The 16,052-nt window shown below is 47.5% G+C and overlaps 1 non-coding gene across 1 annotated transcript; it reads left to right on the plus strand.

Annotated features, from left to right (window-relative positions):
- The first annotated feature begins 2,406 nt into the window (after positions 1-2,406).
- TRNAS-AGA (transfer RNA serine (anticodon AGA)) lies at positions 2,407-2,488 on the plus strand. Its single transcript has one exon. It is a non-coding gene; the product is annotated as a tRNA-Ser (tRNA).
- Positions 2,489-16,052: the final 13,564 nt, after the last annotated feature.

A 16,052-nucleotide genomic window follows, 5' to 3' on the forward strand; every position in this document is an offset into this window, starting at 1 on the left:
AAGCATCTAATTCTCACTTCGGGTGCCAGAGAGCCTGGCTGCAACTCCCGGACAAGCCCTCCCCCAGGGTGTGTTTGCTGCTGTACCTTCCCATTTCCAGGCTCCTTCTGCCTGGGTGTGTGGCTGGTCATTTGTCTTTGGAAACTCCTGTGGAATGAGGCTTTCCTTAGATTTCAGATTTGTTGGACTAGCGCATGAGTCTCCTTTACGATGCAAGAGATCCCAGCTTCAAATTTCGACCAAGTCCTTGCCAAGGCTACTTTTGCAGCTGACCTTGGAGGTTTTTTTCACCTGTGTATTTCTCCAACATCCTGCAGAGGGAGAGCTGCATTCGGGTCTGAATGTGGTTTGTTGGTCCAAGTGTAGGATTCTCACTCGGGGCGGGAGAGAGTGTGGAGAAGACCTTGGAAAGGTAAAGTCAGGGGCAGTACTTTGTCAGGTGCCTGTTTTTGTGGGGGTTTGTTTAATTTTGTTTTTTGCTGAAATTGAGAGAAAGGATGTTGGCTTTTCAGCCTGAATGCTTATTCTGTACAGCAGCCCAAACTGCAAGCCTTGTTTCACCTGTTTAATGTTGGACAGTGACAGGGTCACGTTAACACCTTTGACTCTTTTGGAGCCCCTTGATTCTATTTAAATTACCACAAAAGTTCCCACCCCCTGTGTGAGTAGCATGTGGGACTCAGAGTCTTTTTTCGTTTCTCCCCTCTAGGATGTCAGAAGCACCATAGACAGGTGCATGGCTCCTTCCCCTTCACCTGTCATTATTCTGGGCACAGGCTGAGACAAAACAACTATCCCAGGGCACAACTGCAAAGTTGTGAAGGTGACTCGTGGGGTCGGAATCTCCTTTGGTTTATTACAAACCCAGGGTTCCTGCATTTCCTACAAAATGAAAACTGTTTTCTAAATTGCTTCTCTGCTAAGGCTCCATCTACACTCCCCCTTGTGTCAGTAGAGCGTATGTCGCTCAGGGGTGTGAAGAAGCCACCCCCCGAGTGACACAAGTTACACCGACCTAAGCACCAGCTTGGACAGTGCTATGTCGCTGGGAGAGTTTCTCCTGCCAACCTGGCTACGGCTGCTGGCTGGGGGTGGAGAGCTCCCTCCCGTCGGCTTCCAGCGGCTACACTAGAGAGCTTCCAGCGGGGCAGCGGCATCAGTGCAGCAGTTCTGCCCAGGGCAGGAGGGAACAGAAGTCTGTATGACATAATGACCATTCAGAGACTGGTGAGGAATGAGCTGGTTTGAGGGAAGTTGATCTCAGTCCAGTTGCAAATGGGCAGATGTCCACAGAATAAAGACCAGCAGGACCATTGGAATCTATTGGTCAAAGCATGGAGGCCGAGGAGTGAATTGCCCAGAGGGTCTGAACCCCCTTCCGGTCCCCAGAGCTGGTCTCAGGAAATCAGGGCTGAAGCACATTGACGGGACACCTCAGGGAAGCTTGCCCAGCCATTGCTGGATCTGGAGCTATTCTGTGGCTGGATACACAGAGATTCATTCTCCCGGCCCCTCGATTCAGCGTTTCTCACTGGGAAGAAATTCAGAGTAAAATACAACAATAAAATAAATAATGATCAATGGGAAAAAACCTGTTTCTTTCTAGATGTGAAAAAGGGAAGTTCTAGCAACTGGAGGACATGTCTGCTGACCTGGAAATCAGACTTGGTTATTGGTGCCAACAAACCAGTGCTCTGAAGGAGACTCTGAGGAAAATCAAAGGTACCGAGAAGGGAGCTAGGTGGGGAAACTGAGACACGCATCTGGGACTTTCGGAAGTGACAGGTTCTGACCAGTTAGTTGCAACAGATGCTAACATAACACTGAAAGAAATGAGAGTGAACCCAGAAATCATCATTCCTGACTCAGGGGAAAAGGCTGTGGGATTATCCAAGGCAACAACAACAAACGGTTCATAATCTGTAGTCATTTGAATATGGTTCATTTTACTACTAACAAGTTTCTCTGAAGTAATGAGAAATCCAGGGTCCAGGTAAAGGGAGCCGTATCACATTCTCCAGTCTGACAGTCTAGTCATGGCTTAGTCCTGTTTCTAAAATAGAGAAAAGAGTCCAATAATAAAAACAGTTTAATAAAAGCGAGAAAGTGCGAACATTGGTGACTAGAGCAGGGAGCTGGTGGATTCTAACTCACTGTGTGACCTTGGCCAGTTTAATTCTATCTCCATGTCCCTATCTTTACAGGGGAGAGAGCAATAATTACAGACCCCACAGGAGGGGGTTGGTTTGATGCTTAACCACATGGCTAAACAACAAGACCCATAAATTCCCCCTGTGCTTTGAGAGCCAGGTTTGCTGTTTGAATTCTGTATTTCAGATGACTTCAGGCCTGGGCATTGTAATTGTTTACCTGTTTCTCTGGCCTTGGGGCATTGCTGGGCTCAAAGCTGTGATGGCCGACTGGTTAAAGTGTTGGACTAGAAATCCAATAGGGTTTCCGTACACAGGTTCAAATCCTGCTCACAGCGAGGCCTGTGTTCTAGCCACACTTGCTAACCAGGGCAATACATCTCTACAAACCTCTGAGATGCTCTCAATACGCTCTGCACCCCAAGTAAACCCTGTTCTGCTCCTTGCATAGAGATGCCTGGGATGGTGCCTCACGCTGTGTCCCTGAGGGGTCCGAGGCAAACTCTCAGCTCCCGGAGCCTCTGCCACTCACCTCGTGCCCCATGGCTCAGTCCTACCCCTGGGTGCTGCGCCTCTCTAGAGTGTGGAAGGAGCTGAGCATGGGCAGCACATCTAAGAGGCCAGGGGAGGCTGAGCTGCTGGGGGTGTGGGGCGGGTCACCCCTCTGGAGGCACGTGGGCCCATTGTCACCTTCCCAGCGCTAGAAGCGAAGCTCCAGAGAAGTGGGGGCACCACTTATGCTCTGCCTCTTCCCATTCCCCACTGCACATCTTCCTGCCCTGTCTCCTTCCCCAAGGACCTGTTGCCCCCTGCTCACCTAAGGCAGAAAAAAGAGATGGGGGCCTGGCCCCATGGCTCCCCTGGTAGCCCCCCCCTTACAGGAAAGGGGCAGAGAGGAGCAAGCAGGGGCTGAGTGGAGTCTTGGGGGAAGAGAGAGAGAGGAGCGGGGGGGGGAGGGGCAGGTAGGAGGGTGTCGGGGGAGGGGGCGGAGAGGAGTGAAGAGTGGGGGGGCCTCGGGGGATTGGGCAGTAAGTGCCAGGGTGAGGGAGGGGCCTCAGGGGAAGACAATGACATGGGGTGGGGCCTTGGTGGCAGGGCCATGATCTAAGCGCCGGTGGCCCCCCAACTTCTAGAGAGTTTCTGGCACCTGTGTGTGAGCCTCCCCAAACAGAGCCACATGTGCCTCTGTGCCACCGAGAGTATTAAATGCTTCCAGAGCCCTGGATGGAACAAGCAGTGGGCACCTGATTGTCAGAAGTGCTGGATGCCAGCAGCTCCCACTGACTTCACTTAGAGCTGTGGGTGCTCAGAGCCTTTGAAAAACAGACCCTGGGTGCGCGGAGGGGTCATTGGACACCCAGGGTGGGTCTGATTCTTGTTTGCACTAAGACGACATAACACCTTTACCTTCACGGCAGTGTAAAGGGGCTCGACAGTGGCATAAAGCCCTCTAGACACGGCCAGAGACAGGGAAAGGGTCGTCAGTGCGGAAGAGAATCAGGCCCAGAGTAATACAACATGCAGGGAATATTCTGGATTCTGTTAATTACACTTCGCCCTTGCTAGAAATTCTTCCTGTATTTTCTCCATTTCACTCCCTGACTCTGTATCTCTGCTCCTTTCCCCCTGCTTGTTCCTCAGAATTAGCAGGTTCTGGCAATTAATAGCAGCAATCCTGCCCTAACCCAGCAGCCTGAAACCTCAGCTCTCTCTCCCCCTGTCCTCACGCTGGACTTGAAAGAATGGGGAACGTCTCTGGCAGAGGGAGTGAAAAAGACACTCGGAAAGGGTGAGTTTTCACAGGGATTTCCTCAAGTGAGGAGAAACTTCGGGTCCCAATTTGAACTCAGAAAACCCCTCAGGGATCAAACAAACCAGAGGCCCAGTTCACCCAGATCTGGGCTCCACGTGGGAGTGAGCAGGGGGCTGCTGGGACACACCCCAACTGACTGGCCTTGCCCAGGGGACTGTAGCTGAGGAGGGGGCAGACAGGCTCCCCGCATGACTGACACTGAGGGAGGAGGGGGCAGCTGGACAGACCTGCAGTGACCACACGGATTGTGAGGTTTGCTCCACTCCTGTCTCCAATGGGGCTGATGTTACTCCCTGAGCCTGCTGAGCCCTGTGACTCTTCCCAGCCACGCCCGTGGGAGCAGAAAGCACCGAGACACAAGGCAGGGGAGGTCATATCGTTTATTGGACCAACTTCTGTGGGGGAGAGAGACAAGGGCCTGAGGACGAGCTCTGTGGAGCTTGAAGGCTTGTCTCTCCCCAGCAGAAGTTGACCCCCATTTTGTCTCTCTAATCTCCTGGGACCGACCCTGCAAACAGAAAACACGGAGCCAGTTCAGTGCTTCCCAGCTGCGCTGCTCTTCCGATCAAGGCACCAAGAGCCTCTATGAAACATGGACATTGCATTTATCCAAACCGTGCCTAGCGCAGCAGGGGGGAAGGGGTTTAAGCTGCTGCCAGCTGCAGCCCCTTCTGTGCAGGGTTGCCAGAAAACTGCCCAACACAAAGGCAATTGTGCCTGCAGGCCAGACCCCTCCATCCCAGAATGGAGGTGCCCTTTGGTCTCTCACACAACCACAGCAGCTCCAATCACCAGGTCCCCTCTTGGCACAGGGAGGTTCCTAAATCAGTAACACTCCCTGCCCTGGGCCCTGCGCACTTGGATGGAAGCCTGGTAGCCAGTGGCCCCACCTGATGCGACTCAGAGTCTAGGCTGTAGCCTATAGGGCTAACCTGCTTCCTTGCCTACATATCTTTTCTTATGGATTTCTTATTGCCTTATGGTCTGGTTATTTGTTTTATTATAATAGGTTATAAGAGGTTTATATTAAAGTAGTTTGATTGTAACGCCGCAAGGGACTTACAGGCCACATCCTGTCTGTTGAGCTAAGGCAAAGTCTGCATAATATGTCTGGGACCTTTCACCCAGATAGATGGTGATGAGCTAAAGCATAAGGTCCACATATGATGTGTTAAAGCAGGCTGGCCGAGGGGCTTTCCTAAGTTCATACCCTTTTAAACTTAACAGGTACACCACAACGTGGAAAAACCCGCAATAACTGGTTAGGACAGAAATAACAAATGTGACACCTAACCACAAAACGGCCAGGGTGACGAACTGACGTCTATGATAATAAGTTGAGATCAATAATATACTAACCTATAGGGAAAAAGACACTCCAAAATTAGTGAAGTGAGGAAATACAAATAAGGAAAAGGGAAAAAATCCCCTACCGAATATGCATCAAACATAACGGCGTCAGCGTAACGTATTATAAAAGTGGCATCCCAGCCTAGGGGCAGCGGGAGAAGGAGATGTAGTCCTTGGGAGGGGCCAGAATGATGCCACTGGTGATGATGGGGAAGGTGATGGTGATGCGGAAGATGATGGTTAACACTTCAGATTGTTCTACAAGGGATGGTGTGAGCATATGGAAGTGCAGATGTACATTCTCTATCTATCTTGTTAAGTTGGGGTGTTTGTGACTGTGCTAAACGTATTAATAAACTATATTAAATATAAAAGAGTTCCTATAGTGTGAGTGTTGTAACTGTGCACATCAGGGTTCCCAACTACAGAATAAGTTAAATAATACAGGGTCTGATTTTGGGAGAAGAACCTGTCAATCCTTGAAGTGATAACTGGGGATTCTTAAGTAATCTATATAATTAATACACAATCCAAAGATCAGGCAACAACAGGCAGGAAAGTCACATTCTAGGGCAACGGGGGCTCAGAAAGCCTAGCGGGGAGAGAGCGCACACTAGAGACAGCAGAGGAGAGACGGTTCGGAGAGGGGAAGCAACTGGAGAGCACCTGTGAGTGCAGAGTGCCAGCCTGCCAGGTGCAGCTCATAGGTGCCCAAACAGCACAATGCAATCTGGTCCCTGGTCAAACAGTCAGGACTCTGAACCCTGCAGTCTGAGTTCAAATCTCCATGGATTTCTTGGAGTTATAGTAGCCTGCGACAAAGCCCTGAGCTCAATATGCCCAGCTCCCCTGTCTCCAGTTGTGCAAGCGTGAGTCTTCCCTCCAGGGGAGGAAGCATGGAGGACTGGGGTGCAGCGGACTGTAGAGGTGCAGAGATTTGATGGCAGAGGAGGAAGAATCCTGCTGATAGGCAGTGGCTGAGGAGAAAAAGACGAAGGGTTGGTGGGACTTTATTTTTTTTTGCTTCTCTTTTGCCTGCCTGCCTACTTGCTCTTGTGGGAGAAGGGTAGATGCTTTTAACTAGCTCAGTTGGTAGAGCAACAGGCTCTTAATCTGAGGGTCCAGGATTCAAGCCCCTGGATAAGCACTCAGCTTTCCAGTTGCCTTCTGCATGAGGAGCCAAAAGATTTCTGATGGTGTCTAGAGCAGCATAGATTCCCAGAAGCAGTGGCAATTTCCTGGAGAAGCCCCTTTCTCCTGTGGAGTCCTTAGGAATCAGGAGAGAGGCTCCTATCCACAGGAGCAGGCCTAGAAAACAGAGTCTCCAGCTGGAAGGAAGCCCTGTGGGGCCAGGTGCCGAGACAGTCAAGGGGAGCAGAGACAGCAAAGGAGAGGGAGTGAGCAGCTGCAGAGAAGCAAAGAGGGCGAGTGGTCCTGATATTGTGGCACATTTTCCTGGCTTATACACGACCCTGGTGGAATGGGCAGCAATAGGATGGGAGTCCCCACTCCCTTTACCCAGAGGCCTGCCTGACCTCGAGGACTCTCGTTCGGAGATCTGACCCCCAGTTTTCCCCTCTGACCTGATCCACAGGAGAGGGGTCTGTCATGAGAAAGATCCTCCCTACAAAAGGTGGACGGACTCTCTGGCCCCCCCTCACCTTCCATCTGGGCTTCCCTCTGGGTCAGACACTCTTGTGTCCCCCAGAAGAGAAGTTTCAGAGTAACAGCCGTGTTAGTCTGTATTCACAAAAAGAAAAGGAGTACTTGTGGCACCTTAGAGACTAACCAATTTATTTGAGCATAAGCTTTCGTGAGCTACAGCTCACTTCATCGGATGCATACTGTGGAAAGTGTAGAAGATCTTATTATAACATTCATAAACCAGTCGGAGAACACTTCAATCTCTCTGGTCATGCGATTACAGACATGAAAGTCGCTATTTTACAACAAAAAAACTACAAATCCAGACTCCAGCGAGAAACTGCTTAATTGGAATTCATTTGCAAATTGGATACAATTAACTTAGGCTTGAATAGAGACTGGGAGTGGCTTAGTCATTATGCAAGGTAGCCTATTTCCCCTTGTTTTTTCCTACGCCCCCCCCAGACGTTCTTGTTAAACCCTGGATTTCTGCTGAAAATGGCCCACCTTAATTATCATACACAATGTAAGGAGAGTGGTCACTTTGGATAAGCTACTACCAGCAGGAGAGTGAGTTTGTGTGTGTGTGTTGGGGGCGGGGGGGTGAGAAAACCTGGATTTGTGCTGGAAATGGCCCAACTTGATTATCATACACATTGTAAGGAGAGTGATCACTTTATATAAGCTATTACCAGCAGGAGAGTGGGGTGGAAGGAGGTATTTTTTCATGCTTTTTTTGTGTGTATATAATAAGATCTTCTACACTTTCCACAGTATGCATCCGATGAAGTGAGCTGTAGCTCACGAAAGCTTATGCTCAAATAAATTGGTTAGTCTCTAAGGTGCCACAAGTACTCCTTTTCTTTTTGCGAATACAGACTAATACGGCTGTTACTCTGAAACCTGTCATTATGCGAGGCACTGCATTTAGCCGTATGGAGTGGAAATCTATCAACTGCATGAAAAAACTTGTACAGATACAGACAGACATCATCTTCCTTTCCAAATGCAAACAGATGGACATCGTACCAAAAGGACTGAAGGTAAAAAATCCATTACAATCTACATACCACACAGACTATGCTGACAGCTTGTGCCACACGTTCTCAAAGAAACTGCGGAATCACCTGATCAACATCCTCTACAGCAAGCAGGGAAAGATTAAGAATGAGCTCTCAAAAATGGATACTCTCATAAAAAAAACAACCTTCCACACAAACTTCCTCGTGGCTGGACTTTACTAAAATTAGATAAGCCATTTACAACACACACTTTGCTTCTCTACAAAAGAAAAAGGACACTAAACTTTCTAAACTATTACATGCCACAAGGGGCTACAGCAATGGTTCCCTCAACCCACCCAGCAATATTGTTAACCTATCCAACTATACTCTCAGCCCAGCAGAAGCAGCTGTCCTATCTCAGGGCCTCTCCTTCTGCCCCTCCACCCCCACGAACATGATACAGTTCTGTGGTGACCTGGAATCCTATTTTCGACGTCTCCGACTCAAGGAATATTTCCAACACACCTCTGAACAACATACTAATCCACAGAGACCTCCCTACCAACACTACAAAAAGAAGGATTCTAGGTGGACTCCTCCTGAAAGTCGAAACAGCAGACTGGACTTCTACATAGAGTGCTTCCACCGATGTGCACGGGCTGAAATTGTGGAAGACCAGCATCACTTGCCCCATAACCTCAGCCGTGAGGAACACAATGCCATCTTCAGCCTCAGAAACAACTCTGACATCATAATCAAAAAGGCTGACAAAGGAGGTGCTGTTGTCATCATGAATAGGTCGGAATATGAACAAGAGGCTGCTCGGCAGTTCTCCAACACCACTTTCTACAAGCCATTACCCTCTGATCCCACTGAGGGTTACCAAAAGCAACTACAGCATTTGCTCAAGAAACTCCCTGAAAAAGCACAAGATCAAATCCGCACAGACACACCCCTGGAACCCCGACCTGGGATATTCTATCTACTACCCAAGATCCATAAACCTGGGAATCTTGGGCACCCCATCATCTCAGGCATTGGCACCCTGACAGCAGGATTGTCTGGCTATATAGACTCCCTCCTCAGGCCCTACACTACCAGCACTCCCAGCTACCTTTGAGACACCACTGACTTCCTGAGGAAACTACAATCCATCGGTGATCTTCCTGATAACACCATCCTGGCCACCTGGGATGTAGAAGCCCTCTACACCAACATTCCACACAAAGATGGACTACAAGCCGTCAAGAACACTATCCCCGATAATGTCACGGCTAACCTGGTGGCTGAACTTTGTGACTTTGTCCTTACCCATAACTATTTTACATTTGGGGACAATGTATACCTTCAGATCAGCGGCACTGACATGGGTACCCGCATGGCCCCACAGTATGCCAACATTTTTATGGCTGATTTAGAACAACGCTTCCTCAGCTCTTGTCCCCTAACACCCCTACTCTACTTGCGCTATATTGATGACATCTTCATCATCTGGACCCATGGAAAAGAAGCTCTTGAGGAATTCCACCATGATTTCAACAATTTCCATCCCACCATCAACCTCAGCCTGGTCGAGTCCACACAAGAGATCCACTTCCTGGACACTACAGTGCTAATAAGTGATGGTCACTTAAACACCACCCTATACCGGAAACCTACTGACCACTATTCCTACCTACATGCCTCCAGCTTTCACCCTGACCACACCACACGATCCATCGTCTACAGCCAAGCTCTGCAATACAACCGCATTTGCTCCAACCTTTCAGACAGACAGACACCTACAAGATCTCTATCAAGCATTCTTACAACTACAATACCCACCTGCAGAAGTGAAGAAACAGATTGATAGAGCCAGAAGAGTTCCCAGAAGTCACCTACTACAGGACAGGCCTAACAAAGAAAATAACAGAACGCCACTAGCCGTCACCTTCAGCCCCCAACTAAAACCCCTCCAACACATTATTAAGGATCTACAACCTATCCTGAAGGATGACCCAACACTCTCACAAATCTTGGGAGACAGGCCAGTCCTTGCCTACAGACAGCCCCCCAACCTGAAGCAAATACTCACCAGCAACCACATACCACACAACAGAACCACTAACCCAGGAACCTATCCTTGCAACAAAGCCCGTTGCCAACTGTGCCCACATATCTATTCAGGGGACACCATCACAGGGCCTAATAACATCAGCCACACTATCAGAGGCTCGTTCACCTGCACATCCACCAATGTGATATATGCCATCATGTGCCAGCAATGCCCCTCTGCCATGTACATTGGTCAAACTGGACAGTCCCTACGTAAAAGAGTAAATGGACACAAATCAGATGTCAAGAATTATAACATTCATAAACCAGTCGGAGAACACTTCAATCTCTCTGGTCACGCGATTACAGACATGAAAGTCGCTATTTTACAACAAAAAAACTTCAAATCCAGACTCCAGAGAGAAACTGCTGAATTGGAATTCATTTGCAAATTGGATACAATTAACTTAGGCTTGAATAGAGACTGGGAGTGGCTTAGTCATTATGCAAGGTAGCCTATTTCCCCTTGTTTTTTCCTATCCTCGTCCCCCCCCAACGTTCTTGTTAAACCCTGGATTTGTGCTGGAAATGGCCCACCTTGATTATCATACACAATGTAAGGAGAGTGATCACTTTAGATAAGCTATTACCAGCAGGAGAGTGGGGTGGTAGGAGGTATTTTTTCATGCTTTTTTTGTGTGTATATAATAAGATCTTCTACACTTTCCACAGTATGCATCCGATGAAGTGAGCTATAGCTCACGAAAGCTTATGCTCAAATAAATTGGTTAGTCTCTAAGGTGCCACAAGTACTCCTTTTCTTTTTTCCAGAAGAGAAGGTGACCCTGGTCTGGCTGTGGGCTCACAGCTACCAGCTATGACAGACCCTTCACTGGCCAGCAAAATTCCCCCCTTTTCACTCAGGTTGGGTTTGCTTCCTGCAACAGAGTCCTTGGAGATCTGTTCCCACCACAGTGGTCACCAGGACCCCAACCCCCACCTTCGGGGCACATGCCTCTGTGCACCCCAGGGCAGGCCCTTCCCCCTGCTGACCAGCAGCTGGGTGGCCCCCCATGCTACAGGGTGGTACATCCCCCTCCTAAGAGACACGCTCCTATTTTCCCAGCAGTCCCTGTGGCTTCACCCCCACCCCACTCCCCAGGGCTGTTAGCACACAATTCCTGCTCACTGCTCACCAACCCAGGGCCAGATTCTGCCACATTAAAGAAATCAGCCCCAGTAGAAATGGTGCCAAGCTGTGGGCCATGGTGGCAGTCAGCCAGCTCAGCCGGCAAATTTTTAGTTTGCCTGTGAATTTCAGTTAAAGGTGCAAGTAGCCCCCCCACCCGTCCCAGTTCTGCCACTTTGCCTGGCGACAAATCCTCCTCCTGGAGCAGGTCCCTCCTGACCACAGAAATCTCAGAGCCTGTGTCTCTCAATCCAGTGATTAATCTCCCATTCAGTTTAACAGCATGCATATGCTCACTGCTGGGTTCTGTAGACGCAAGCTTCGCACATCCTATGTGGAAAGAGGCAGCAGCCTGCCTCTGAAAAGCAGCAGCGTCATGTGTTACTTGTTGCCTGTTTCCACTCAGCGAGGGACACTTACTCCTCAGGTGCTCAGTGGACTTATGATGAGAGCACCTCTTGGGCTCCTCTGCTTGCACAGGAGATTTGGGATGGGTCACAGGGGAATGGGGAGGTGAACGCCCTGCCTCCTTTTCCCCAGGGGTAAAGAGGTGGTTCTGCTTTCCACCAGCCCTGTGCCCCTCTGCCAGTGGTTCATGTTTAATTGCAACTTGTGCTGGTGCATAAGAGTCTGCATACCCAGCTAATTCACCCACTGCATTTACCTTTTTGTCCCACAAATACTGTTTTACATCATCACTGCACACTTTCAGGAACTATTCCTGAGTAACCAAATCACACATTCCTTCAAAGCTTGTAATGCCATTACCCCTCAATCACTTATCTACCAAATTTCTCATTTCATTTGCATAAACCACATTACTCAATCCAGATCTCCTTTTAAGACTCCTGAATTTAACCCTGTAGGTTTCGGGTGTAATCTGACACGGTTTCAAAACCAGTTCCTTAAATTTACCATAGTTTGAAGCATCATCAATAGGCATCTTACTGAATATGTCCAGAGCGCTGCCAGTCAATTTTGCTATCAATGTGGTCATCTTTTGATCTTCAGGGATTGCATGGAGGGTACACACAGTCTTTCAAAGGTGATGAAATATTCGGCAGTATCGCTGATTTCATCATACTGGGGGCTTAGTTGCGCCCATCTGTGGATTTTTGGGGAAGTGGAACCAGCAGCTGGAGGGGTTTGTTTCCTCAACTCCATAACAACCAGTTCATACTTCTAGGCCTCCATCTCTCTCTTGAGGGAAGCCTCCTCTTTGGCTCTTTCTGCCTCCATTGCTGTTTTGTGGACATCTTCTTCTCTGTCTGCTGCTGCATTAATTTCTATTTTTTTAAAATTTGATAAGTCTCTTATGTTTTGTTTTCTTACTCTTCTGCTTCCAGTCTAGCCAGCTCTAGTTTAGTAGCTGCTTCACTGGTAGTCATTTTCCTGCTTTCTTGTACTGGGCCACACTCCCTCTGTAGTTCACGGAAACTGGGATGCACTCAGCTCAGGGGCTTCTTAGTTAACAGAGACTTTTGCAGCACCCAGTGTTCAGCCTTTCTGGGTAATTTGCAACCTGTACAGTTCTAGCTTGTTCTGATCCTCACTCTTACTTATTGTGCTTCCTTTTCTGTCCCTATTTTCCTTACCCGAAATAAGCAAACAGAAAATAACAAACCAGTAACCACTTCATCTGTTCTACAGCCACCCAAACTTCACTTAAAATCACCATCAGTATCTCAAAGCAATCAGCTGTGCACAGATCCTGCTCAACTATGCCACTGTCAGGGGTTAGATCACAGAAAACCCCTTAGGAGCTGCCAACTGATGTGCCAAGCCTACTCCTGCCCCTGCTTTCCTGCCCTTTCCAGCCTAGGACACCTGAACCCTGCCTGGTTTGAGCCAGACCCGCTAGCCTGCTCCAAACCCAGACCCAGGTCTGAGCCATGTCCCTTAACAGCTGCAGGCTTTCCTGGAAGCAGCTTAGGAAGTGTTCCTGCCTTTAGCACTCAGATGCCAACTCCCAATGGGGTTCAAACCCTAAATAAAACTGTTTTACCCTGTATAAAGCTTATATAGGGCAAACTCATAGATTGTTCGCCCTCTGTAACACTGATAGAGAGATATGCACAGCTGCTCCCCACTCCCCTGCTCCCGGTACTAACACGTACTCCAGGTTAATTAATAAGTAAAAAGAGATTTTAATGAGTACAGAAAGTAGGATTTAAGTGGTTCCAAGTAGTAACAGACAGAACAAAGTGAATTACCAAATAAAATAAAACAAAACAAAAAGATTTATCTCTAATACAGTAAATAAAAACTGAATACTGTCCTCACCCTCAGATGTTTCAGTGAGTCTCCTTTTTCAGACTAAACTTCTTTTAGTCTGGGTCCAGCTATCACTCGCCCCCGCCCCCGTAGTCACTGTCCATTGTTCCAGTTTCCTTCAGGTCTCCTGGGCTGGAGAGGCTCTAACTTAAGCCAGCTGAAGACCAAATGGAGGGGTCTCCCCGGGGTTTAAATAGACTTTCTCTTCTGGGTGGACACTCCTCTCTTCTCTTGTGTAGAATCCAGTCACAAAATGGAGATTTGGAATCACATGGGCAAGTCACATGCCCATGCATGACTCAGGACTTGCAGCTAGCAGCCATCACCCAGGTGCTACCCTGAACATCCTCAGGTAGACTTCTTATGTGGATTGGAGCCTTCCAAGCTCTTTTGTCTGTTAAGTGCTTCCTGACTGAGCACTTAACTTGCACATTCCTTTCCCAAGAAGTGACTAAATGTTCTAACTAAGGCTACTTAGAAATCAAGCAAGTATACAGCCAATTTTCATAACTTTGAACACACAAATGGTACATGCATACAACTAGGATGAACATAAGCTGTAGATCATAACCTTTACATAGATATGTTACATAGCATATGTAGAAAAACCATATTCCAGTCATATCATACATACATAAGCACCTCCCCCATAAAGCCTTATGGGGTACACTGTCACATAACCTTTTATTCTTTCTTTTCTTTTTACACACCAAACCTGTCCAGAGGAAAGTTAATGGCATACAATTTTTCCTTTCAGCTTAACCTAGAGATGTGCAAAAAAGTGGGAATACAACGGAGCTTGACCAGCCCATACCATCCACAAACCAAGGGACTAGCTGAAAACGCAAACAAATCCATCAAAAGGTAATTTTAGGGCACTGAACATCACAGTATTAATTAGGGTGACCAGACAGCAAGTGTGAAAAATCAGGACAGAAGGTTGTGAGGGGAAGGGGGGGTAATAGGAGCCTATATAAGAAAAAGACCCAAAAATCAGGACTGTCCCTATAAAATGGGGATATCTGGTCACCCTAGTATTAATAGAAAGGAGAATGCACTACGACAGAAGCTACAAATTGCTTCACATTTTTAGTACATTGAAACTCAACTTGTCTTTTATTTCAAGTAAAAGGAATTATCCCACTACACTATCATGGCCTCTTTACACCTTTTTGATTGCATACAATTTCTCTCAGTAAAGACAGTACTTTCCCCTTCCCCCACAAATAATCCATCACCACTTTTTACAGAGCACTGTGGAAGTTGGTTGATGACAGTGCGACTAATTGGGATGAATTTCTAGGTGACATTGTGTTTTCTTTGCAAACAAAACCAAACATGACAACCAAATTTTCACCCTATCAACCACTCTATGGCGTTGAGCCAAGATTTCCAGACCAAGTGTCAGACAAGTACATGGTAAGTGTCCTTCAGCTTTCAGGTGCATATATTATTTTGATTGTTCATTTTACAAACACAACTCCTTCTCCATTTGTTTCCAAAACCAACAGATTTAGAGCAATTCGATGAAGAATACTACAAAGACTACATCATGAAAAATGAAGGTAGCCATGATGCTGAAACTAAAGTGACTATTAGTAATATTTCAAATGCACAAGAAAAGCAACAAATACAGTATGCCAAAACTAACACTCATAAATATGGGGAAATAACATTAAAGGTTGGTGACACTGTCATATTACTGAATGCGAGAAGGAAAACAAGAAAGGGAGGGCAGCTGGAACCTACCTACGTGGGACCATACAAAATTGCCGCTGTAGAGGGCAAAAGAGTTAAATTAGAAGACAAGTCAGGGAAAGCTTTAGCAAGGTTGTACAGTATCTCCCAACTAAAAGTATTTAAAGAGCCTCCAAAATTAGATGAGGAAAATATCTCAGAGAGAAACACGGAAAAGGAAACTGCTCTAGATGACAATGTGAAAACCTTAGAGGTTGGAGAAATGGGAGGAAATGTATCTTACAACAGTCACGTGGAGGTCACACACATGAAAGAGGAGGAGTGTGTAGTGTCAGGAGTTTCAAGCAGTCATCCAGGTGGTTTTGATGACATGGTTATGGAGGATGACGAAGTGCCTGGGCATAAAATCAGCTGTTCTTAATGGGGGTAGGAGGCAGCAATCATTAAATTAAAAAATCTTCAGGGAAGTAGCTGCAAGTGGTCACCAAAAGTTTCTTTGTGTTCACATCTGTACAGGAATGAGGCATAAAGCAGAAATGGGGGGAGAGGCTCTGAATTAAAATCAGGGTTAGAGAGAAATATGTTCAAACACAGTGAGACTCGATGTGTGGAAGAAATAAAATGTGATCCCCAGCTTCTTCCCCCAAGCCTTAGGAGGGGATTAGCTGCCAACAGCTGCAGCTGCTGTTCTGAGGGGAGCAGTATAAGCTACCTACCTGTGGATGCAGCCCACCAGCTGGTTCACCTGGGGCAGAAGGTGAGTGGCTGGGCAGGGTTGGGGTCTGACCGGTTGGAGTCTGGAATATGAACAGGGGTCTAAGTGGAGGTTGAGGATGCTGAGGCAGTGCAGTCTCAGCATCACAGTCATCAAGAGTCAAAGCTGCTTGGCGGTGAGC

Source organism: Eretmochelys imbricata, chromosome 5 (genome assembly GCF_965152235.1).
Source record: "Eretmochelys imbricata isolate rEreImb1 chromosome 5, rEreImb1.hap1, whole genome shotgun sequence".
Taxonomy (NCBI): domain Eukaryota; kingdom Metazoa; phylum Chordata; order Testudines; family Cheloniidae; genus Eretmochelys; species Eretmochelys imbricata.